Genomic DNA, 24,840 nt, shown 5'->3' with positions numbered 1-24,840 from the left:
ATTTAAGTATCATAAATAATATACTTTTGCTCCGAGTGGTGAACGATGTTTTACATTACAAATAACTTGTGTAGTAAATTATTATTTAAACTGTTTTTATGCAGCTATTTAAAATTTATATTTTTATTTACAAACATAAATTGTTAACTGTGCTGATTTTAAATCAAAAGGTTTAAAATCCGCACCAGGCGACGGACAAGTCGTTCCAACCATGACGTAACGCGGAGGGATATGAGAGAGAAAAAGGACTCGAACTGTGCCGTGTGCACTCGTCTCTTCACTCGTAGTTGTGCCGTCAACAGCAAAGGTCGCCATGTCACCGGTGTAGGGCAATTTTTATTAATATCTTAAATTCGTAGCTCGGAAATTCGCGTTCGGGTAAAAATTGTACCTTCATCAAATGATCGCAATTGTCAAAATTTCACCGAACTGCAATTGGGGGTGTGATTTTATTAGTATTAAGTCGAGACAGTTGCCGGATAGATTGTTTGCGTTCGTGATGAAAATTTGTACATGCATCAAATCGATAGCAAATGTCAGTTTCTTAGCGAGTCGTAGATTGTCGTGACGGTATTTTCAATTTAATCAAAAACGCCAGCTCGAAAAAACAAGAATTAATAAGTCCTACACCGGAAAAAACCGTGTAGTGAAATTTCGCTAGGTCCGACAAAGTACTACGAGTCAGATTTTAAATGTTCCGTCCATGTGAATCTTTCGCCTGTGTGAATGTTAATGTGTTGACATGTGTACGTAAGTAGTGATGTGGGCCGGGTAAATACCCAGTGGGTAGGTAAATATAAATTGGGTATTTACATGGGTATTTACCCCAGGCCCGGGTAAATACCCAAAAACTGGGTATTTATAATTTGTATTAAAGTTAGAGAAGATTGAGATGTTTTTTGCAATTATTACCTTGTAAGGATAGCAAAATGATAATAAAATGTGTTAAACAAAATTTCATATGGTCACTACTAGCATTTTACTTCTCGGAATGATCACCATAAATACCCAGGTCTGAGCATAAAGCATAATCGGCATAAATACCCTGGCCGCATGGTTGCACTGGTCCTGACTACTTATGATTTTTTAATTTCTATAATAGATAGATGAATTTATTTTATTAAAAGTGAAGAAAAATAATTTGTAAAGTTATAATTATTACTGTATTTAGAAAGACAGGAAAATTTAATCTAGTAGTGGCCTATGGGTAAAAAACTTAAGAAAATAATTAAAATTCAATCTGTAGGATGGCAGGATTTATAATATTTTTGTTCTAGGCTAGATCTTTTGTTGGTATCAAAATAAAAAAATAAACTAATTTCATAAACTTGTGATACAAAAAATTTGAATCCATAGCACAATAAATCTTTCAAAATTATATTATAAGTTAGACAAAAAAACAGGAGATACATTTTTTAATAGGTTTATCCAAATATATTGTTCCCAACTAAGCAGTAACACAGAAAAGTTTAATGTAGACTCCCTCTTATCTGGACACCTTTAAACCGGACAATTTTTATCAGCCCATTGGTTTAACCTGAATAGATTGGCAAGAAGTGAGCGGTACTGAAACGACTGTTCTCGTGGGAAAGATTTGAGACCAGTGATCACGTATCTAAATACAATCATTGACTAAATCCTTAATGATACAATGCTCTCCTAAATTAAAGTCGAATATGACAGAACCAGTACACGGTTTCCGTTTTAACAAGTTTTTGGGGACGTCGGTTTAACCAGAAAAACCGTTATCTGGACTAGCCTCGGTCCCGAGGAGTCCGGATAAGAGGGAGTCTACTGTACATTCAGTATTCTGCCATTCTACCTATATCATTCAGGCCTTGGGTCTGTCTAGCCTTCCAAGCCATTTACACAATACAAATTTCAACTATCATAATTTAATAACAGTAGAAGTAGGTTTAAGTTCACTATTTCTCTGATGAGGTGTTGTCTTGATTTCATAAAAAAAGTGCTAAATCATTAAATAAAAGGTACTAGCAAAGCTTCAAGTTACTGTAAAAGGTGTTATAGACAATATCCTAATTTATCATGTAATGATAACTATAACATATTTAGGGGTAGATAAAAATTAATTTCAATCGATTTCATAAATACCCAAAATACCCGGGTATTTATGGAATTTGGGTATTTACCCGGGTAAATACCCAGGGTATTTACCCCGAGTTTTAAATACCTGGGTATTTTACATCACTATACGTAAGTAAATGTTTTGTGTCATTTGTGTTTTAGAAATAGTTTAGTTCTGCCAATCTGCCATTTTTTCACATGTACAGATTATTTTTACCAGTCAGAAATCATGTCTCAGTTGGTCCGAATATTTCATGTTTCATTTGGCATGTCGAAGCACATGGTCACGAAATTCAGAATAAAATGTTTCATTAAATTTGTCATAATATACAAAGAGTTTAGGCTGAAATAGTAATTCTAGTCAATTGAAAATTATTTATTAAATTGAAATGGAAAAAGCAAATTAATTGAAGAGTACTGTTTATCTGTGATATATTATTAAATTTTTATGTTCTATGTAAGGGTCAAATTCTTCCATAAGAAAAACATTGAAAACGGTATTTTTCACACTTTTTATTTGGGTGCGACTTTTAGCTGCCATTTTTAATATTTACAAGAAGTGCATGGTATCAATTTGTAGGAAATTTTATTCTCTTTCAGAATATCACCTTCCACTTTGGTCGATTTCCTCACCATTTAAAAGTTATTTGCAAAAAAGCTAAGCAGCCTCCGAATTTATAGTAATGAGAAAATATTGAGTTTAAAATATTTTTGTTAAACTTTGTACAACTAAATCTAGACTTCTACTGGACCGATTTTGTTGGGTCATTAGAAAGCCCAATTCATGTAGATTTGCAAATAATTATAAAATTGAGATTTTATTAAATATTTCTGGCAAAAAAGTAAAAATAACAAAAATACATTAAAAACTGCTTTTATCAAGTTTCTGTTTTCAAGATTTTATTTGTAGCCAGTTTTTGGCTGCCTTTATTAAGTATTTTCAAGAAATGCATAGAAGTTATTCGTAGTAAATTTTATTCTCTTTCAGAATATCACATTCACTTTGGTCGATTTCCCCTTCATTTAAAAGATATTGGCAATAGTCTAAGTGATCTCCAAATGTATAGTGGTGAGAAAATACTGAATTAGATACATTTTTGTTAAACTTTGTACAACTAAATCTAGACTCCTACTGGACTGATTTTGTTACTTAATGAGTCATTGGAAAGCCTAATTTGTGTAGATTTGCAAATAATTATGAAAGTTTGACTTTTTTAGATATTTGAGGTGAAAAAAAAAAAAAAAAAAAATAATACATTTAAAACTCCTTTTTTTCCAAGTTTATATTTTCAATTTTATATTTGTAGCCAACTTCAGTCTGCCTTTATTGAGTATTTTCAAGAAATACTTAATAGCAATTTGTAGGAAATTTTATTCTCTTTCAGAATATCACCTTCCACTTTGGTCGATTTCCTCGCCATTTCAAAGTTATTTGCAAAAACGTTAAGCAACCTCCAAATTTATAGTAGTGAGAAAATACTGAATAAAAGATGTTGTTGTTAAGCTTTGTACAATTAAACCTACAGTTCTACTGAACCGATTTTATTAATTAATAGATCATTGGATAGCCTAATTTTTGAAGATTTGCAAATAATTATGAAAGTACTGTTGAGGTTGCAAGTAAGATCGTTTGGCTATAAATCGATATTAATAACTCCATTTTTTGAACAATTTGTGTTGGTCGTGATTTAGTTGTGTGCTTTAATGAAATGGAAGCTGGTATTTCAATGAAGGTTCTTAGGTCAAAACAAATAACGTAATTAGAATTAAATAAATATATCTAAAACTAAATTCCATATCCAAGATATAATCAAATTTATATTTTCTGATTGAGCGATACAGAATCTTGAACTTAACTGATTAAAACTATCAATATCTCAAGAGAAAGCTTTTGAAGTATTTTAAGACCAAGACATAAAATAACCTAAATAAAAATAGTTACGTATCATTGATGCAGAAGGTACTAAAACGATTGTAATTATTGTTGATTTGTGATTCAGAAGTGCGCTTTAGGTAGTCCGTTCTTAATAATCAATAGCTCGAATGAAATCTGGTATTTCACTTAAGGTTTTTGGACCAAAATGTATAATGTTATTAGATCTTCTGGAATACATCTTTAATTGAAGTTAAAAAAAATTCTTTCGTCGAGTAATGCATTAGATAAATTAATGATGATGCTTGATGACAAATATGTGCTTGCATATCTTTATTTTAATACCAAAATTATGAAAATTGGGCGGGTTGAAGAGCCCTCCTGTAAACCATCGCCCGCCTGCGAAACATTGAACTAGAAAAAAACTAAATTTAACTCCTATAAGAAATGTACAGTGAGGCAGTTTGTGCATAACTGGAAATATACGTCAATTTGAATGCCGATGCTTGATGGCAAATATGCGGTACGTCCATACCTTTTGTTTAAGGCCAAAATTATAAAAATCGGTCGGGTAGAAGAGCTAACCCGACTCGGAAAAGAAAAACCAATTATTTTTATAGATGGTAATAATTGGTTTACCAGTATGCATAATCTAATCATACGAAACATGTGTTAATAATTCAACAGCTTATTGTTATATTGTTATCTAATTAATTTTTCTTTGATTAAATGTTGTTGTTAACAATTTGCATTTGTATTTTATGTTATGTGCTTAAACTGTACCATTAATATTAGTGAGTAAAGTGGTGTATGGATATCATAACTATTATTTTACTAGAGACCGTTGTATTTAACCACAACGGGCACTGTTGCTAGTACTTAATAAAGGCAGCCAAAAGCTGGATACAAATAGAATCTTGAAAACAGAAACTTGAAAAAAGCCGTTTTTAATATATTTTTGTTTTAGTGAATTTCCCATAAAGGGAATAAGCTATTACCATAGTACTCATGGTAAGACCTGAACCCGGGACCAATTTACTTTTTCATTTTGAGGTCCCAAGAGGCCAAAAACACCATCCGTTCAAATCCATCCTACTAATGTTATAAATGAGAAAGTTTGGATGTATGGATGTATGTTTGTGACAAGTATATAAATGCGAAAAATACTGGTCGGATTGGGCTGAAATTTGGTGTAATGATAGCTCACATTCCCGATTAACATATAGACGCACTCTTATCGCAAAAGTCTATTCGGGCTCCGCCCCAGTGGCTCTGGAATTTTCCATGTTAACCTTATGAGTAATCATTTAAAAGGAATAAAATAATTTCGTCCGCTGTTTCAAATACACAAGATGGTTCTATGATATTGAATAGCATTAACAAGTTATAAGGTTTACCAACAGGGTGTAACTATTTTATACAACAAATGTAAAGATCAAAATATTTCTATTTTGTGTCCTCTACCCGTTGCAAAGCACGGGTACAACAGCTAGTATATATATATACTACAGGCCGGACCATAGTTCTAGGCGTCTCGCTGACGCATGCGTAATAACGAATTTGCATTTAATCATATGTTAGCCCAAGTTTTGACAGAAGGGGAATTAACACAGAAATTTAATGCGCATGCGTCCGCCAGACGCCTAGAACTTTGGTCCAGCCTGTATCAGAGTACCAGTACTTCGTACGGGGTTGGCATATAAGTATAAAATGCTTATTGCAGTTATACTCGAGCTTTGCGTTTACAATGGGGGAGGACACAGATTAGCCATAATGTTCTACCACTTCACCTAAACAATAGAGAAAAATAAATTAATTCGCAAAATTTCCCAATTTTTGACTATCCGAGATAGCACGCATGATTATTATTCACTTAATAATTTATGTTAGATTGTTTGGGTATAGAACGAAAGATAAAAATATTACAAGGCATTATCATCCCTTTTATTGTTTATAATACTTTGATAAAGGTTTTTATGTTTTTTATATTTAACATTGGAGAATTTAAACGTTGTTGAGTGCACAGGTGTGCTGCGATTGGGGTTTAATACATTTGGACTTATTCAAAAGTAAAATAGTTTTCTGTGCTGCACTCTGTAGAAACACTGTGGCACTATTTCAAATCATGACTAATGCTAATACAGAATGTTGTGATTATTCAAACCTATAAAACAGTTGGTGGAAGTAAACATCTGCTTTTAAATTATATTTATTTGTAAACATTGTAGATCAAAAAGTCTGACATTGGCCCACTTAAAACCCTCTGGGGCAGAGCCCTTTTGACGGATCTGCACCAAACTTCACTCGAACCATCCATGAAAGATGCTAAATAATGCCTGAAAGTTTCATTACAATCTGTAGAGCGGTTTCGGAGTCTATAACGTATATACACACATGCATACAGACATAGTTCCTCTTTTATAGATATAGATAGGTACAACATTATTGTAAAATGAGGGTCCTCTATAATTACTAAATTCAACTAATAGTACTAATACACGTATAGGCTGCATTTTCAACTGTGATAAGGATAAGACTTCTTCACGTTCATATAAAATATCAAGGATAGTGTTTAGCGCAATATTGACTAATGCTGCATCGGTCTATAAATTGTGGCCTAACATGACTCTACATCCTTTGGCTAATCTGGGGTTGTTTCAAGAGATTAGCATTCATCGGCACTCACTATTGCGGCTATTGAATGTTTGTTTAAGGCACGAATAAATGCCCCAGGACTTTGCAGCTTAGCCAATTCAATAAGTTTGTAAGTAGTCTCCTTTTCTTGCCATGACACAAACAGCGTTGAAAAATGATCTATTAGTTGGTAATTTTTATATGAATCATAAAGAAATTAATTATAATCCTTCTCCTTCGTTCCATGAGCAATATTAGTAGGAGGATTAAGAAAATGACTTTGATCTTGAACGGATTGGCGCATGATAGTTTTTAGTTGAAAAAATTGTTGAATGTACTAAACGTCCATGTGTATATCATTGATTTGATAAATCAGGCTTGCAAAAAGCCAGATCTTGCACCGGTAGTAACTGAGCCATATCACCATAGAATAAGACCACCAAACACTCAAAGTTTCCATCTTGGCTGTCAGGTTTCGCTTGATGTAAACCAAGCGTTTGTCTCTATCATTCATTTCTAGTACTGTAGCTTATGACCACACATAGATACTATAACTATTCCATCACAAACTACGACACGGACGTTTTTGGATCATTTTACGTTTATTCAAATTTCGTATATTCTATTTTATAGCTGAGTGAATTGTTATTTGGCCATTAACAATAGAAGCAGCACAACCAGTTGGTGCTGCTCAACGAGAACACTGCCATCACCGTAGGTTGATTCCGTTGTATTTACTATCTCATTTATAACTACTAATGGCTGTCTTTTTTTTTCTACTGCAGTCATAGCATTGTCTAGTTTGCAAGATAAAACAAATGGAACACTAATACAAATACCCGTAATAATTAGCTTGATCTGTGGATAATACATATTTAAACATATTCAACTGAAACCAAGAATTAATCACGCACTTAATAGTTCATAACAAGATGATACACAAATATTATAACAGAAACAGTATTGATCATATACAAACGACGCCACTAGCCTGAAAACAAAACGTTTGTATTGTTATTTAAATTAAACTGTCAAATAATGTCCTAACCATATGTTAATGTTATCAGTGGTTCGAGCTAGTGACGTAATTTTAGCGAATTTCCCATTTTTAGGGAATAAGCTATTACCGTAGTAGGGCCTACTCATGGTAAGACCTGAACTCGGGACCGATTTACTTTTTTGTTTTGAGGCCCCTAGAGCCGAAAACACCATCCGTTCAAATTCATATATATATGTATTATGAAAATTGTAGTGATTAGGGCTACTATTTTGATATACAAAATGGGTACTTAGTTTTTAATAATTCATTTGTATATATGTATACTAGCAGAGTACCCGTCCTTCGTACGGGGTTGGTATAGAAGTATAAAATGCTTATTGCAGTTATGGGAGAGGACACAGTTTAAGGAAATTTGGGCTTTTAATTTATATGGTATCCTATAGTGTAGCACACATCTACCATAGCCCTAATACTCTACCACTGCAGCTAAACCATGGAAAAAGTATGTTCTCATTGTGTACCACAACTTTTTGTTGCTAGTTGGTTCAAATTAGCTGTTGTAATAAATGCAAAAAACATAATAGTACTGCACCCTGTTGGTAAGCCTTATAACGTTTAATGCTATTCAATCATAGAACCAATTAAACCCTTAAATATGAATACTCATAAGGTTAACATGAGAAAATCCAGAGCCACTGGGGCTAAAAGGGTTTTTGAGGTAAGAATATGTCTATATATTAATCAGGAATGTCAGCTATCATCATACCAAATTTTAACCTTGTCGGTTTAGTATTTACTTTAGTATGTACTTGTCACAAACATCCATCCATCCATCCATCAATCCATCCATACATCCACACTTTCTTACTTATAATATTAGTAGGATAAGTAAACTGTTGTAATATTGCTTGTTTATGGATATATTTTTATCAAAATTGGCAAATTTCTTTCTTTAATACTAAGCTAATAATATTTGCCTATAAATCACACTTTGTTACCCTCCCTGTAAGCAGCAAACCTAGGTAATCGTTAAACCTAATGTTATTGAATTAGATTTAATTGAAAATAAAGTCACACAAATGAAATTTTGCTTAGGCTGCAGGTTTGCTGCGGTGGGGGTATTATGGAATTTATATTTATGTAGAAATAAGACATTTGTGGTCGTAGTGATTAACTCTAATTTATATAAGATACTAAATAATCCCGTTGGTCACAATTAGTAGCGCCGGTCACTTTGTTATTTGAACAGCTATTGCAAACCAGCGCTACTATTTGTATTTGCATCCATACCCGTGCCTTGCAAAGGGGTCAGTATGAAAAAGAGACAATGTTGGTTCTTTGAAAATGCCAAATGGTTTCACTCCTACCATTTTATTCAGAAACAAACTATAACTGTATTACTGAACTCGATAATAGTACGTTTTGGTTAGCTCATACTGTGAATGTAGGCTATTTAGGCTACCTACGATACAAAACCAATAATAGATTTTAAGGTACAATAAAAGAACGTGTTTAATGGTATGCACTGTAAGCAAAAAAGCTATCACAACAGTTACAAACCGAAAAATAGAGAAAATAGGAAAAAAGAATCAAATATGGAAAATAGGGTAATTTTCTAACATATTTTAGTGAAATTATAATCAGGCAAATGGTAATTCACTCAGTCTATAGATTTGCTGCGGCAGGGGGGTTATATTGTTGTTTACACAAAAATAAATCAAAAAAATAAACCTCATAAAACTCAGGATAATGGCCTGGCAATGATCATAGAATCTGAATTATTTCTTATATCCATGAATGATTTCTTTTACAACGAACTATTCCCTGTAAAATATTATTACAGTATTTCACAAATATTAGTACAAACTCAGTATAATCATTGTATTAATAGTCAAAGGTGTAATATTTCATTTCATTCATTATTTAGTATTAAGTTCTTTTTTTAAATGTTAACTTTTATTCATACACCTAATAATCACTCCTTTAGAAAGGCTGCCCTAATATTAATTTCCTAATTTATATAATTTCATTAATATGATCAATTAATCATTAATAATATTCATTCCATAGCCTATATTTTTTTTACAAAGCCCACAACCTAATTATTTATTAAATATATAAGATAATTGCAATACATCAAAATTTCATATAATATCATTTCAAAATTAGTCCTTAAGGAATCAAAATTTAAGAAGCAGTGAAAGTGATCCCATGTGTTCAACAATGAGTGATGTGAACATTGGATTGAGAGAGAAGGAAGCCATTGGAGAAGTTGAAATTGTTAGAAGAAGGAGTCAACATTTTACTTAAATCAAATTCATTCATCAAGAAGACCAGTTTCAAGTTATATCACAGTAGCCTAAACCTCAAGAGGACTCAACTCAATCATTATCTTCAAAATTAAGTATAAACTTTTCTTTAAACTCTTTTAAATTTTGTGTTAATTGGACTTACCTTTTGGACAACACCAAAATTAGATTTTCCATTGTTGAGATTGTGTAAGTTTAACACTTTAATTAGGCCTATTTGGACACTATCAAATTTATTCATTCTTAGCATTCAAGCCAGCATGACACCCTACCCTGAGATATATCACATCTAAATTATTTTAACCTTCAAGTTATTATTCAAATTTATTTTTTATTTCAATTTAATTTTAACCCCACACACCATTGTCAATCCTTTTATTGTAACGTCAAGCCTTTTCTCATTGCATGTTAATTGTTCATTTGTTTCAATAAAACACTTTTTGTAATTCATATCTTTGTTAACTTATTAACTTTAAACATTTATAGAATAGGCCTAGCCTAAATGAATATTAAAAGGTGAGTTTACAAATTGGCGCCCAACGTGGGGCTTGAATAGCTCAATAACTTTATTGCAATTCTCACCATAACTAGCCTATAAGTTTGTTAGATTTAAGAGTTTGCATTGTTAATTTGTCCCGTAATTGCCCCTGTTTCCCAAAATAATCAACACAACAACATCGCATATTTAATAACCACGCATGACCTAACAACACATTTTACATTAAAATGTCGGAAAATAAATATAATTTACGGCCTAAACGAAACTACCCGTCTCTGGATAGATTGTCGAGTTCTTCAAACGACAACGCCGACGATGACATAAATGACAGAACACACGGCAGCCATTTTGAGCAACGAGCAGAACAACAACAAACCCAAGAAGAAGCCTCAAGTTTCAATGACCACCGGATCATTCCATTCATTCATCATTCACCACCGGATGTTCACCGGATCCATTGACCAATCAGACAGCGTTGATCATTCGACTTTAACCGGTTTTGTTCCGCCACCTGAACTGCCTCTAGCCGAAACGCCACCGACCAAAAATACAATTGTGCCGTCGTGCCGAATGCAACCGGACTTAAACGACGTTCCCCGAACCTCGTCAAATGTGATGGACGATATTGCAGACAGCCGTCTAACAGCTGATATAATTCAAACACAGTCTCAGTCCGTTCATAATGTGAATCACGAGCTCTTTAAACATTCCGACACTTCAACTGATGAATTAAACGTCACAAATCCTCCAGTACAAACACCCACAATCGATATGAACATGTTAGTTCTTATGACCAACTTGAGTAATAAGTTTGAACAAACCAGTGCTGAATTAAAGTCAGAAATAACTGCAGAATTAAAGTCAGAAATCCGTGAAACTAAAAACGAAATCCGTGAAACTAAATCAGAAATCCAAGAAATAACAAAACTGCAGATTAATCAAACTGAAGCTAAACTAATTCAAACCTTTAACAATAAAATAAACGAAACCTACCAAAAAATCCAAGCTTGTAGAAACGCATTTAAATCACAAATACGTGAAACTAGAGAAAGTCAAATTGAAATAAAGTCAGAAATAAATGCCATAAAATTAACACAAAGTATTTTAACTGAAGAAACAGCACAAATGTTAACAATGTTAAAAATTGAAGACTCTCAAAATCAGCTGAAGCAATTTGTTGTTAATAGCATATCAAAACAACAATCTAATTCAGAAATAGAGCAGAACAAATAATATCTACCGTAAAATCACAGTTAGAAGAACATGAATCTAATTTTAAACAGAAAATAGAAGAAATCACAGTTAAAACACAACTTGACAATGAACGTAACTCAAAAATAAATTTAACTGTCCTACAAAATGAAGTATTGCCTAAAATCACCCTACAAACTAGATTAATTGAAACACAACAGCTCGAAATTCAAACTCTGAACCAAAATTTAATCAAATGTGAGTTTGAAGTAAACAACTTAAAGCAAGCTGACCCAATAAATGGACAAGCAGGTGCGATTCAAGTAATCTGTAGCGGTAATGAGAATAATGATCGTCAATTGCCGAAATTTAATGAACGAAGCGGTAACCCAATGGAATATCTGCGCAAACTTAAGCGATATTACGAGAGAGGGATTGAAAGGAATATGAACTGCAATCAAACCGAATACCTTAAAGACCTATTGGAAACGTCATTTGAAGGACCCGCATCCCGATGGTTGCAACTAATCAGATTAGACATTCTTGATTGGGACCATTTTGCTAAGGAATTTGAGTGCAAATATTGGAGTCAAGCCGTCCAAAGAGGAATAAAAGCCAAGATTGAGTCTGAAAAATATCGAGCTAATGGAAATATGGAACCTTGAGCCGTACGGAATATTTAACCGAACGTGTACTTTTATTGCAATCCATCTCCCCTAGTTTAAGTGAAGAGGAGATCGTATCATTATTGGCAGAGCGATTCGATCCAATCATCCAGGACAGTGTTAATGTGCAAAATATCACCACAATAAGAGCCATGGAACGACTTCTACAGAAGGATGACATTCGAGACGGACCGAAGAAAGTTAAGAGCTACAACAACAGTCATCAGAACATCAGACCGTATAGCCCTAACATACAGAACCCGCAACATTACCATGATCGATCTACTAACCAACAAGCTTACGTGCCTAAGATGAACCGCCAGAACTACCAACACAGCGATAACCATGCACAGAACCACCAACATCATTGGAATCAACAAAATTACCGATACAACAGAAACAATGGTAATGAGTCCCAACAGTACTAACGGGTGCACCGAGACAACAAACCGTACCAGCGTGACCACTACCCGGACCGGAACTATGGCCAAGACTACAATTATAATCATAATCACCCTACCAAGGAACAGAACCAACTATGTGCGATGTATAGGCAAAATTCCAACTCGCCTAATAATCCGAGTACTCCACCCATGGATCCACAACTAAACAGCCACCATTCAAGTTCTCGTGTTTCACGATCTCCACAGAGGTCGGAAAACCACTCGGCGCTGTAGATTATGGCCGAGAAAGAGTTATGTTGCCAACTGATCCTTCATTAAGTACAGTGTCAAAATACTTATATGATAAAAACAACTTTCTCTTAGAAGATGAATAATAAGATATTTAATAGTTTCAAACTTAATAAAGCCAGTCATCCTTGGATTCTATGTACTATCTGCCCTTAAAATGGATTTGAATACGAATGAAATCAATATGCAAATCAACAATAATAATATTACAGTGAAGTTTAATTTGTGTCATCATGAGGGACAAATATGTCAAATAGTATAATAATAGCCATAGGCCAAATAATAATATAAATGATAATTTTCATAAAATTATGTACGATGAGTACCATAATAATATAATATACAGGGTGTCCCGGAACTCTCTACCAATATTTTAGGGCATTGCTCCTGGGTAAGAAACATACCTAAATATCATATTTAAATTGTCCGGAAGTCCTTAGTTACTCACACAGCCGCCATTTTGTTTTTTTTCAGTTATTAATTTTTTTCTAAAGAATGGTTAAACTTACGAAATTGAAACTTTGCACAAACATTAATGAGAACTAGACAAAGCTACCAAAAAATTATGACGATTTTTCCAATTCATAAAACGAAATGGCGGCCATTTAAAATTGTTGTAAAATCAATGGTTTTTGAGTTATTTAAGAAACAAAATTTGTTATGGCCGCCATTTTGTTTTATGAATTGGAACAATCGTCATAATTTTTTGGTAGCTTTGTCTAGTTGTCATTAATGTTTGTGCAAAGTTTCAATTTCGTAAGTTTAACCCTTTGAGTGCCAACGTCCGGGGAACCGGACGTTTTTAAAACGAGCCAAAAGTGCCGACGTCCGGCCGACCGGACGTTTTTAGAACGAGCCAAAAGTGCCAACGTCTGGCTGACCGGACGTTTCGTAATAATCGAACAGTTGTCATAACAACCGAATGGATACTCGGATTCTTTTAACCCATATATTAACATTGAGTCGAAAGTTACTAGATGCGATACATCGATTTTCGTTGGTCGAAATATCGAAAATTCGATTTTTACGAAATTTTAACCTAAAAATCGCCAGATCGCACTCGGCATTTTTAGCGCGACCTTCGGGAAAAATCATCGGCATTTTTTGAGCGTTACTTTTATTTCTCGCCTGGCACTCTAAGGGTTAACCATTCTTTAGAAAAAAAATAATAACTGAAAAAAACAAAATGGCGGCTGTGTGAGTAACTAAGGACTTCCGGACAATTTAAATATGATATTTAAGTATGTTTCTTACCCAAGAGCAATGCCCTAAAATATTGGTAAAGAGTTCTGGGACACCCTGTATATGAGTATGATAGCACAACACACAACTTCAGTGATCAACAAAGTAATCCACTAAAGGACAGCACATTGACATTTGAGGAGATTAATACATATCACCAAACACATCAAACTATTAAATAAAATGCAAAAACGTTTTCTCTGAAGAATGAAGATATCTTATTCAGACCTTATCACATATCTGCTTCAAAATGATCGTAGAAGAGGAGATAGAAAATAGTGAAGAAGATCTCGGTAACATAAACTCTCAAAACATTGTGTAAATAAAATCCTATAATCAATTCATCAAGTGTAATAATTGTATTTGGAGGAGATCGTCATGAACCTTAGTCGTGAGTGTGTGTACCCTTTCCCTATTTCCCAAGTGAAAACTGTGAGAACATATCCTTAACATTGCTTCTATTGCTATTCCCCTGTGTCAGGTCATGAACTATTTTAACCCTCAATAATTTCCCCATTTATGTTTTGTTCCTGTGTTTATGTAAATTTAGATTAAGAAGTTTCTAATCATCATCATCCAATAATGTCAATCATTTAATGTGACCCATAACTAGCTTTAAATATGATTCATACTAAATGATTCATGAATTCCATTTCATATTCGTTCGAAATTTGTCTTTCATTCCATATCATACAAATTTCTGAGGAGATAAAAATTGTAATATTTCATTTCATTTCATTCATTATTTAGTATTAAGTTTTTTTTTATGTTAACTTTTATTCATACACCTAATAATCACTCCTCAGAAAGGCTGCCCTAATATTCATTTCCTAATTTATATAATTTCATTAATATGTATGTATCAATAAATCATTAATAATATTCATTCCATAGCCTATATTTTTTTTACAAAGCCCACAACCTAATTATTTATTAAATGTGTAAGAGAATTGCAATACATCAAAATTTCATATAATATCATTTCAAAATTAGTCCTTAAGGAATCAAAATTTAAGAAGCAGTGAAAGTGATCCCATGTGTTCAACAATGAGTGATGTGAACATTGGATTGAGAGAGAAGGAAGCCATTGGAGAAGTTGAAATTGTTAGAAGAAGGAGTCAACATTTTACTTAAATCAAATTCATTCATCAAGAAGACCAGTTTCAAGTTATATCACAGTAGCCTAAACCTCAAGAGGACTCAACTCAATCATTATCTTCAAAATTAAGTATAAACTCTTTTAAATTTTGTGTTAATTGGACTTACCTTTTGGACAACACCAAAATTAGATTTTCCATTGTTGAGATTGTGTAAGTTTAACACTTTAATTAGGCCTATTTGGACACTATCAAATTTATTCATTCTTAGCATTCAAGCCAGCACGACTCCCTACCCTGAGATATATCACATCTAAATTATTTTAACCTTCAAGTTATTATTCAAATTTGTCTTTTATTTCAATTTAATTTCAACCCCACACACCATTGTCAATCCTTTTATTGTAACATCAAGCCTTTTCTCATTGCATGTTAATTGTTCATTTGTTTAAATAAAACACTTTTTGTAATTCATATCTTTGTTAACTTATTAACTTTAAACATTTATAGAATAGGCCTAGCCTAAATGAATATTAAAAGGTGAGTTTACAAAGGTATAATAGATCATAAACATAAACAAATGAAGTAACTGAAAGAATCATACACTAATGAAATTGCATTAACATATGGTTTAACAGCTCCATCTATATATAAAGCCGAAAGTACCCATGAACTTTTGAGAAAACTACAAGTCACACCCCCATAAACCATATACTTAAAATGTTCGTCATGACGAGAAACCTTGCGCAAAATTATCCATTATTTCCATTATTATATAAATTGCCCTATAAGGTCGTAATTGCTTTCCAAAGGGAACTTTCCATTTACCTAATGTTAAAAATACCTCTGCTGTTATTATTTGTTCGTATTACCATTACTGTATTCTGTTTTGTTTATTTTATCTTAACTTAACCAATCAATAGTTTTATTAATACTAATGTAGTAAAACGGGGTGGAGCAGCCCGTGGGTAACAGCTAGTTTAAGTAATGTTAAATAATGTTTACATTCGGGCTAGTGACATCATTATTTTAAATTTATAATCCTTACCATCTCTGTTCTTATATTCGTGCAGTATTTAATATGTTTGAACCAGCTGTGTGGAATTGTGAAATCAAAATTCATTTGACAGTTAGTTCTGCTTGTTTACATTTTTAAACTGTGTAGGTTTGTTCTTTGTTGCCATGGATACCATCAATCAATATTTACTTTTAAATCTCTCACCTCAAATTTTTAAAAGCCTACGGGGCAGAGCCCTAGGACGATATCGAAAGCGGGAACAGTTCTATATGTATCCTCGGAACTGTAGCTTCATTTGTGTGCAATTTGAGCCCAGTCGGTTCAGTAGTTTTTGAGTTTATCTCATACAAACACACACACACACACACAGACACCACCTCTTCTTTATAATAGTATAGATAGATATATATTAGCTGAGTACCCGTCCTTCGTACGGGGTTGGCGTATAAGTATACAATGCTTATTGCAGTAATACTCGTGTTTTGCATTTGCAATGGGAGAGGATACGTTTTAAGAAAATTCGGTTTACTATAATTTACAGTAGGCCTATACTAAAGTATAGCACATCTACCATAGCCATAATGCTCTACCACTTCACCTAAACAATAGAAAGAAGTAAAGTTCTCACGGGTTTTTGTTGCTGCTTGGTTCAAATTAGATGTTGTCATAAATGTATAAAGAACTAAAGGTGCTGCACCCTGTTGGTAAACCGTATAACCTTTCAATGCTATTGAATGTCATAGAAACATATTGTGTAGTTGAAACAGCTGGCAAAATTCTTTAATTCCTTTTAAATAAGAATACTCATAGGCCCTAAGGTTAACATGGGAAACTCTAGAGCCACTGGGGCAGAGCCCGAAAGGATTTTTGAGGAAAAAACGTGCCTATATGTTGGTTGGGAATATAAGCTATCATAATACCAAATTACAACACAATCCAACCAGTAGTTAATGTGTCATTGAACTTCAAACAAACACACAAACTTTCACATTTATAATATTATATAGTATGATATTAGTGTTTGTTAGCACGATAACTTGAGTAAAAATGATCCGATTTTGATGAAATTTGGTACAAACCTGTAAACCTACATTTATTCGAACAAGTTTGTGAACCAGCATGATCGGACTATGGGAACAGGGGTTTATGGGGGGTTTTACGGGGTAAAAATAGGTTTTTCCTATTTTAACCCTAAAAACACAAAATTTCACAATTTCTTTTCAAACCATTTTGTAGAGAATATGTATGGTGTGAATATGATGCGATACTCCCTGGTGTGGATTAATGTCCGCACGCGTGAGTACTACGACTATCCGCAGTACTGTTCTGATAATTAGACCAATTCGTATACTTTAATAGGGATCATCTCATAACTCCAAGGTTTCACAACTCCAAGTGATCATAACTCCAAAGTTTCATAAGTCCAAGAGATCATAACTCCAAATTATATTTAATCCAAAGTTTCACAACTACAAGTACCCGAAAAGGGATAATTTCATTACTCCAAGAAAAATATAAGCGCAAGTGATCATAACTCCAAAGTTTCATAAGTCCAAGTGATCATAACTCCAAAGTTTCATAAGTCCAAGTAAAAATTAAACCAGAGTCTCATAACTCCAAAAGTTGAGTGGAGTCTCATATCTCCAAGTGGAATGTGTAGTACAGTCAGCGCCACAAGTTTCTGCGCTGTCCGCTCCGCTGTAATACTGTCAGCAGCCGTTGCCGCATCATTGTACAGTATCTATATACCTACCGTCGCCTGTCAAACGATTATGTAATGTTGTTATATACTTACAGATTAATTAATTGCTATACTTCTTACTTCTATGCTAAAGGGACTTTAACATTTAACTACTCGCGCGGGTTTTACTAACGTATGTACTCGCGTGGGGTGTTTTTGACACCCCGTTATTACATATTTGTTATAATTGTATTAACACTAATAATTGGTAAATAACATTTTTTGTTGTTATTTAAGTTTATTTTACTGTATACTGTTTCCAATATGAAAGAGTTATTTATTTTAAGTTATACAATGTAAATAATATATTTCTTTTACCAACTGCAATTTGTGTGTATTTGGTCAACTTTTGCATATAAACCATTTTGTATTAAAAAATAAAAATATGTATTTTGTCATTGAACTGTTTGATATTGAATAACTAGCATATGTACTATCCGGAAAATATATAATTTTTAAAAGATTATATTATGTCTGTGAATAGTAAAGGTATTATTTTTTCCTAAAATGTACTACTAAAAAAACAGTTTTTAGGGGGGGGATCGTAATACACACAAGTTTTGTGCAAACAAATTTATTTATATGTCAAAAACACTTGTTTGTTATCGAAATAAATGTAAATAAAAAATGTCCTTTCATTACTTTTAGAGTCTTTCGCAAAAAAAAAAAAAAAAACATTACCTTATACAGGAACTTGTACTTTTTACGAAACGTTAACACTCACGTGGGGAGTTGAAAACACCCTATACTTTGTAATACACATGTATTACCAAGTGAACACTAGAGATCGCACGGGGACTTTGGATGAGAAACGTTCACAGTTTTAACTTTACATTTCAGGTAATTTACACTAGGTGTACAATGCAGTTGTCTGCTTGCAATATTGAGCAGATAGCAGACATAATAATCAAATAATTTTCTTAAGTCAATGTTACATATGTTTCTCGTAAATGAAATGCATACTTGCAGTATCCAATCTCATTAGTATATATTTTGTTTCAAATGAATGAAATGTCTAATTTCGTTATTCAAAGTCAATTACAAGTCTGGTCCAATTAAATGCATTGTCTACTTCAAAGTATATATGTTTCATCTGGTTCTCAAAAATTAAATGTCTATTTGCAGTAGCAGTATCCTAAATCAATAGTAGCCTACACCAGCTTCACAAAAATGAGAAATTTACTTGCAGTATCCAATGTCAATGGTCCATTTGGTTCACATAAATAAGATGCCTATTTGCAGCATTCAAAGTCAATGATACGTCGGGTTCACTTAAACGAATTGTTTACTTGAAGTATACAAACTCAATGGTACATATCGTTCACATAAATAAATTGTCTACTTGTAGGATCCAAAGAAATTGTTAATTTGATTCCCATAAACGGAGTGCCGATTCGCAGTATATTAAGTCAATGTTACGTCTGGTTCACGTCAATGGAATGTCTACTTGCAGCATATAAACTCAGTGGTATCTTCGGTTCATATTAAAGTCCTAATTATTGCAGTACCTATTCTGCCTAAGTCTGCATTATTTAATTGTAAGTCTAGTTCACTGAAATGGAAAGTCTACTTGGAATTGCAAGTTAAATGGAAATATAACTCAATGGTAGGCTTATATTTGGTTAAAATGCAATGGATATTTAGATTATTTAAAGTCAAAGGTGTTTCAGCCTTATTCCAGCGACCATAATTATTGGTTGTTTTCATTTTGTAGTAAATTATGCTCAATGATATTAATCTTATTGTTCTTCCCTTTTTCTGTGTCCTATACGGTAATGTACTTTTTAAACGATTCTTTGACTAACATAATGTGGCTACAAGTGGAATAAAATTGTAGAATACACTAAAAACCATATAAGATGTTGAAAAATGATCAAATATTTACAAGAAATGTTTATTATATGGAACTGTTAGGTATGTAGTCTATGAGTTGAGTCTTAAACTCGTCGGAAATTATGACTTTCATTCGTTTTCAAATAAGTTATTTGTTTTTGAATAACTACTTGACTTCTTTGCAATTGCTCGATTTCGAGCAACATGTACACTATACATTAAAACGTCACAGAGTGATTTATTTCACGATGCTAATCAATAACCATTTGACATATTTTCATGATTTTTGTGTTGCAAGAAACATCGTTACCCCTAGGACTGCCAATAACCGATACCGTATGTTTCAGTTCGAAAGACTATGACAACATACCTTAGTGTAGCAATAACACAAATAAGGTCCTCGATATCAATGCTTCTGTTTCATTCAATAAGATGTTTTAATGACATTTCTTCAATTTGAGTCATGCCTATTTATATGTTATTACTATATACATTACAAATAAAACTGTGAGCAATTTTGTCCGAACATAATCCCCCAGATGAACATATTTCCTAGCATCAAAAACATATTTTTTCAAGTAAATAAAACAAACGCCAATTAATTGCATTGCCCAGCTCTTTCATTAAATAAACAGCATTAAATTATTCAAACTGCGAAAGCATAACAGACGTAGCCCGTTGAAATCGGCCTATGGGGACCTGAGAAATTAGTCCATACCTATAATATTCAGCAAATATGCACATTCTAAGCTCAAGTTTGATGTGCAGTATGCCTATATTTTTATTTGGTAAACTGCCATAACCGTTTACATTTAATTTGATTGTATTTATATGCAATATTTATATTTTAATTTATATTTATATTAATATTTATATTTTTTTTATTATATTATATTTATATTTATATTAATATTTATAGGCCTTTCTTACTTAAATTTACATTTTTTAAACGGGCAGTTCAGGAGACGGGGCACGGAAGCCACGTCATGTTGGTAACATTGACAATTCAAAGTAAGCGGCAGGCAGGTTTCCAGTATGGATACTAAAAAAGTCCCACACGCCCCTGCTCGCCCCTCCACGCAACTCTCCATCAATTCCAGAACATGAAAGGATCCATAATGTCATATGGGTTCAAGTTATGACCAAATGTTACAGGACCACTTTTGTTAGCTGTATTGTTCTACACCTTTTAATTTTCTAACTCTTCTCTAGAGTCATTATTAAAAGAATTAATAAATATTTTCGTAATGAGCGACATTTCCTGCCTGTATGCTAAACGAAACGTGATACGTAGATCTATATAATTAATACGCGACCACGAAGTTTGTCGGTTGAACTCCTCTGTCATTTCTTGACCGATTTTATCCATTGACGTATCATTGGAAAGAGCGTGTCGCGTAGATTTGCAAACTGGTCTTGAACTGGATTTGAAAAAGTCCCTTGGGCTCTAGCCCAGTGGCTTTGAAGGTTCCCATGTTATCCTTATGAAGATCATAAATGTTAAAATTTTGATCAGCTATATAATTTAATTGCTGTCAATATTTAAGCTGCATTTCAAAGAAAAGCGTCCTACAAAAATTAGATCTTTAAAAAATAAATCATTGAAAGAACCCATTTGCAAATTATTGAAACATTAAAAGTCATAGAACGCCCCCTAGTAGAAGAAATAGAGATAGTATTTTTTTTAAGAATTAACTATCGTCATTAGCCTGTATAATGAAGAACACCTACGAGATTCAGATTCCTACAAACTATGAACAAGGATGTTAGCTGAAGTGCTACAAATTTTATTAGGAAACATGGACTTAACTTTGTGATCATTGCAGAGGAAAACCCTCTAAAGCCAAATAAATCTGGTACGTCAAAGACATTAATCTATGTTTTCATAAAAGTCAAACAATTTTAATAATAGCCTATGAAAATATCCAAGAGCCCCTTACTAACATTTTACTGAAGGCTTTTAATTATTATTCATATAATGCTAAGGGAAACAAAAATCAACTGAACGACAGAAGGTCTTTAACTTTGCATTTTCTCAGTTAAATATAATTAACGTTATTGCAACTAAACAAAAAATACACCAATTGAACAAATAAAAATGTGACAAACAACAGGAAGTCCTTATGGTGATGAAAACAGATTCTATCCTTATTAAAGAATGAATGAAATTTGTAAACTTACTGCTGGCGAAAAGGGTGGTAGCATGCATAGGTTTATCAATAACGAAGATAAACATGGACAACCTTATGAGGCTATATATATTTTTAGGAAATGTTGATTACTGTTATGTACATCGTGAGTATCTCAATATGATACACACCAGTAAGCTTTGAGTTGACTCTTTTAAACTCATTGTAAATATTACTGTTATTGTTTTTGAAATAATTGCTGTAATACCAGTACCTTGCAATTGCTCGAATTCGAGCAAAATGTACACTAGTTAGTATTGGTAACAGATTCCTTACTCTCATAAACATATGGTTTGACGCCACAAACAAATTAATTGGACAATCCGTTCTCTACAAATTATTTAAGTATCATCCTTTTATTAGCGCTTGCAACATAAATAGCTCCATAATATTATCATATTTTAATTTGTCTAAAAAACGTAACAAAAAAGGAACGGATGGTGTTTTTGGCCTCTAGGGATCTCAAAACGAAAATTAATTCGGTCCGGGTCCAGGTCTTACATGAGTACTACGGTAATAGCTTATTCCCTATATGGGAAATTAGCTAAAACACACAACTGATATTGCTTACATATGTTGTGTATACAATTAAGTGACTCTCAAGGCCCATAGAGTTTGGATGAAGAATTATGTGTTCCAACTAGGGAAACAAAGAGGTGTGTGGTCTCTATTAAATCTCTCTTGTGAGGTTTACAAAAATAAATTTCACTGGCTATTAGAATAGCCTACATTAAATTATGTTTCTTAAATAAGATCCTTCTTGTGTCTGCTTATTTATTCTCCTTATTGGTATGACAAGTATTAGCTATATCTATATATTAATAGGCAAATATGTTTCTTTAAGGCCCTTTTCTCAGCTCGTGTGCATCGCAAGGAAAATCTACGCATACTGTTAGAAACATACCGGGTGTCCATAAATGAATATCGGGGTTTTAACGCTTTATAATATTAATTACATTAAACTTACAGTTATAAATGATATGTCACATGAAAGAGCAACTCAAACAGTTTTATTCGTTAGCACCAGTGCGCATGCGCGTGAAATGTTTACACCGCGATCCGCTAGAAAGCGGTAGTAGCAAAGATGGCGACTAGTGAACAGAAAGCGTTTTGTGTTTTGCAGTTTGCAAAGACTGAATCTGTAGTTACTGTGCAACGTGCGTTCCGCATTAAGTTCGGGTGTGATCCTCCAAGTGACAATAACATCCGTAGATGGTTTCATCAGTTTGAAGATACAGGCTGCCTTTGTAAAGGGAAGAGCACGGGACGACCAAGAGTTAGCGAAGAGGATGTTGAGCGAGTGAGAGAGTCGTTCACTCGTAGCCCAAAGAAATCAGTTCGGAAGGCTAGTCGTGAATTAGAAATTGCTAAGTCGACTGTTTGGAAAGTTTTAAGGAAACGATTGCAACTACGTCCTTATCGTTTACAGTTGTTACAGGCTCTAAAGCCTGCAGACCATGGTTTACGTGCCAACTTCGCTAACGTAATGCTGTTAAATGACGATGAAGATTTTCTAGATCATGTTGTTTTCAGTGATGAATCGACCTTTCACCTCAGTGGACATGTTAACACTCATAATGTGCGGATATGGGGCTCAAAAAATCCTCATGAGGTCGTACAAGTGCAACGAGACTCCCCTAAAATCAATGTTTTTTGTGCCGTATCCCGGCGGAAAGTTTACGGACCTTTCTTTTTTGGTGAAGCTACTGTTACTGGTACTTCTTACCTTGATACACTAGAGCAATGGCTCTTCCCTCAATTGGAACAATATGAACCAGAGAATTTCATTTTCCAGCAAGATGGCGCGCCACCTCACTGGCATAACGAAGTACGCGGTTGGTTGAACGTAACTTTACCCGACCGCTGGATTGGCCGCAAGGGACCCAATGACAGAGCTTGCTATGCGTGGCCTCCACGTTCACCCGACCTAACGCCATGCGATTTCTACCTTTGGGGTTTCATCAAGGATCGTGTGTATGTGCCTCCATTACCAGCTGACCTCCATGAATTACGAAACAGGATTGAAGCAGCTGTTGCAACAATTACTGAAGACACACTGCTCAACGTTTGGGAAGAACTCAGCTATAGACTTGATGTGTGCCGTGTGACAAATGGTGCTCACATAGAACACTTGTAAGCTTGTATATAAAACTGTTTGAGTTGCTCTTTCATGTGACATATCATTTATAACTGTAAGTTTAATGTAATTAATATTATAAAGAGTTAAAACCCCGATATTCATTTATGGACACCCGGTATTTTCCTGTAGATAAACAGAACAACTTAATAAATCAAAAAAATTATGAAAAATAAGTACGAAAACGAATTTAACATAAACAAAAAACTAACATTTGGATTATGAGTTAAAATTCTGGTGACGCAATAACAACGATAAATATACAGAAAATCAAAACAAATTGAAGACTATAATCATCACATGTTTGATTTTCAGCGCGGGATGAATATAGATAAGTTCATATTTTATTTGGATTGTGGTCGAGTGTTGACCACTGGACAACATCAATTCTTATATTAAAGTACTTAACTCATTAAGGTACTCATTGGATTTCATTAGTCTCGAAATCCAAATGTTTAGACCTATCTATAGATTATATCCGCTTGTTTGGATCATACAAATCTAGATAGTATTTTTAAAATTTTAAATATGGTATTTTTTTTATTAAACCCATTATGCACTACAGACATTTTGCGTACAATTTACTTTGCTAACATACACTCTCATATTTGTTACGGAATAAAGATTTATGAGGG

At 33.4% G+C, this 24,840-nt stretch overlaps 1 protein-coding gene across 3 annotated transcripts in view; it reads right to left on the bottom strand.

Annotated features, from left to right (window-relative positions):
- LOC128983559 (WD repeat-containing protein 91) overlaps nt 1–24,840 on the bottom strand; it is a 203,035-nt gene that overhangs the window by 91,830 nt on the left and 86,365 nt on the right. The window lies entirely within an intron of this gene.

Source organism: Macrosteles quadrilineatus, unplaced genomic scaffold (assembly GCF_028750875.1).
Source record: "Macrosteles quadrilineatus isolate MER2022 unplaced genomic scaffold, UCM_ALF_1.0 Scaffold_1__1_contigs__length_201487025, whole genome shotgun sequence".
Taxonomy (NCBI): Eukaryota; Metazoa; Arthropoda; class Insecta; order Hemiptera; family Cicadellidae; genus Macrosteles; species Macrosteles quadrilineatus.
Note: the sequence above shows the minus strand (reverse complement) of the source record. Positions and strands in the feature narration are given on the sequence as shown.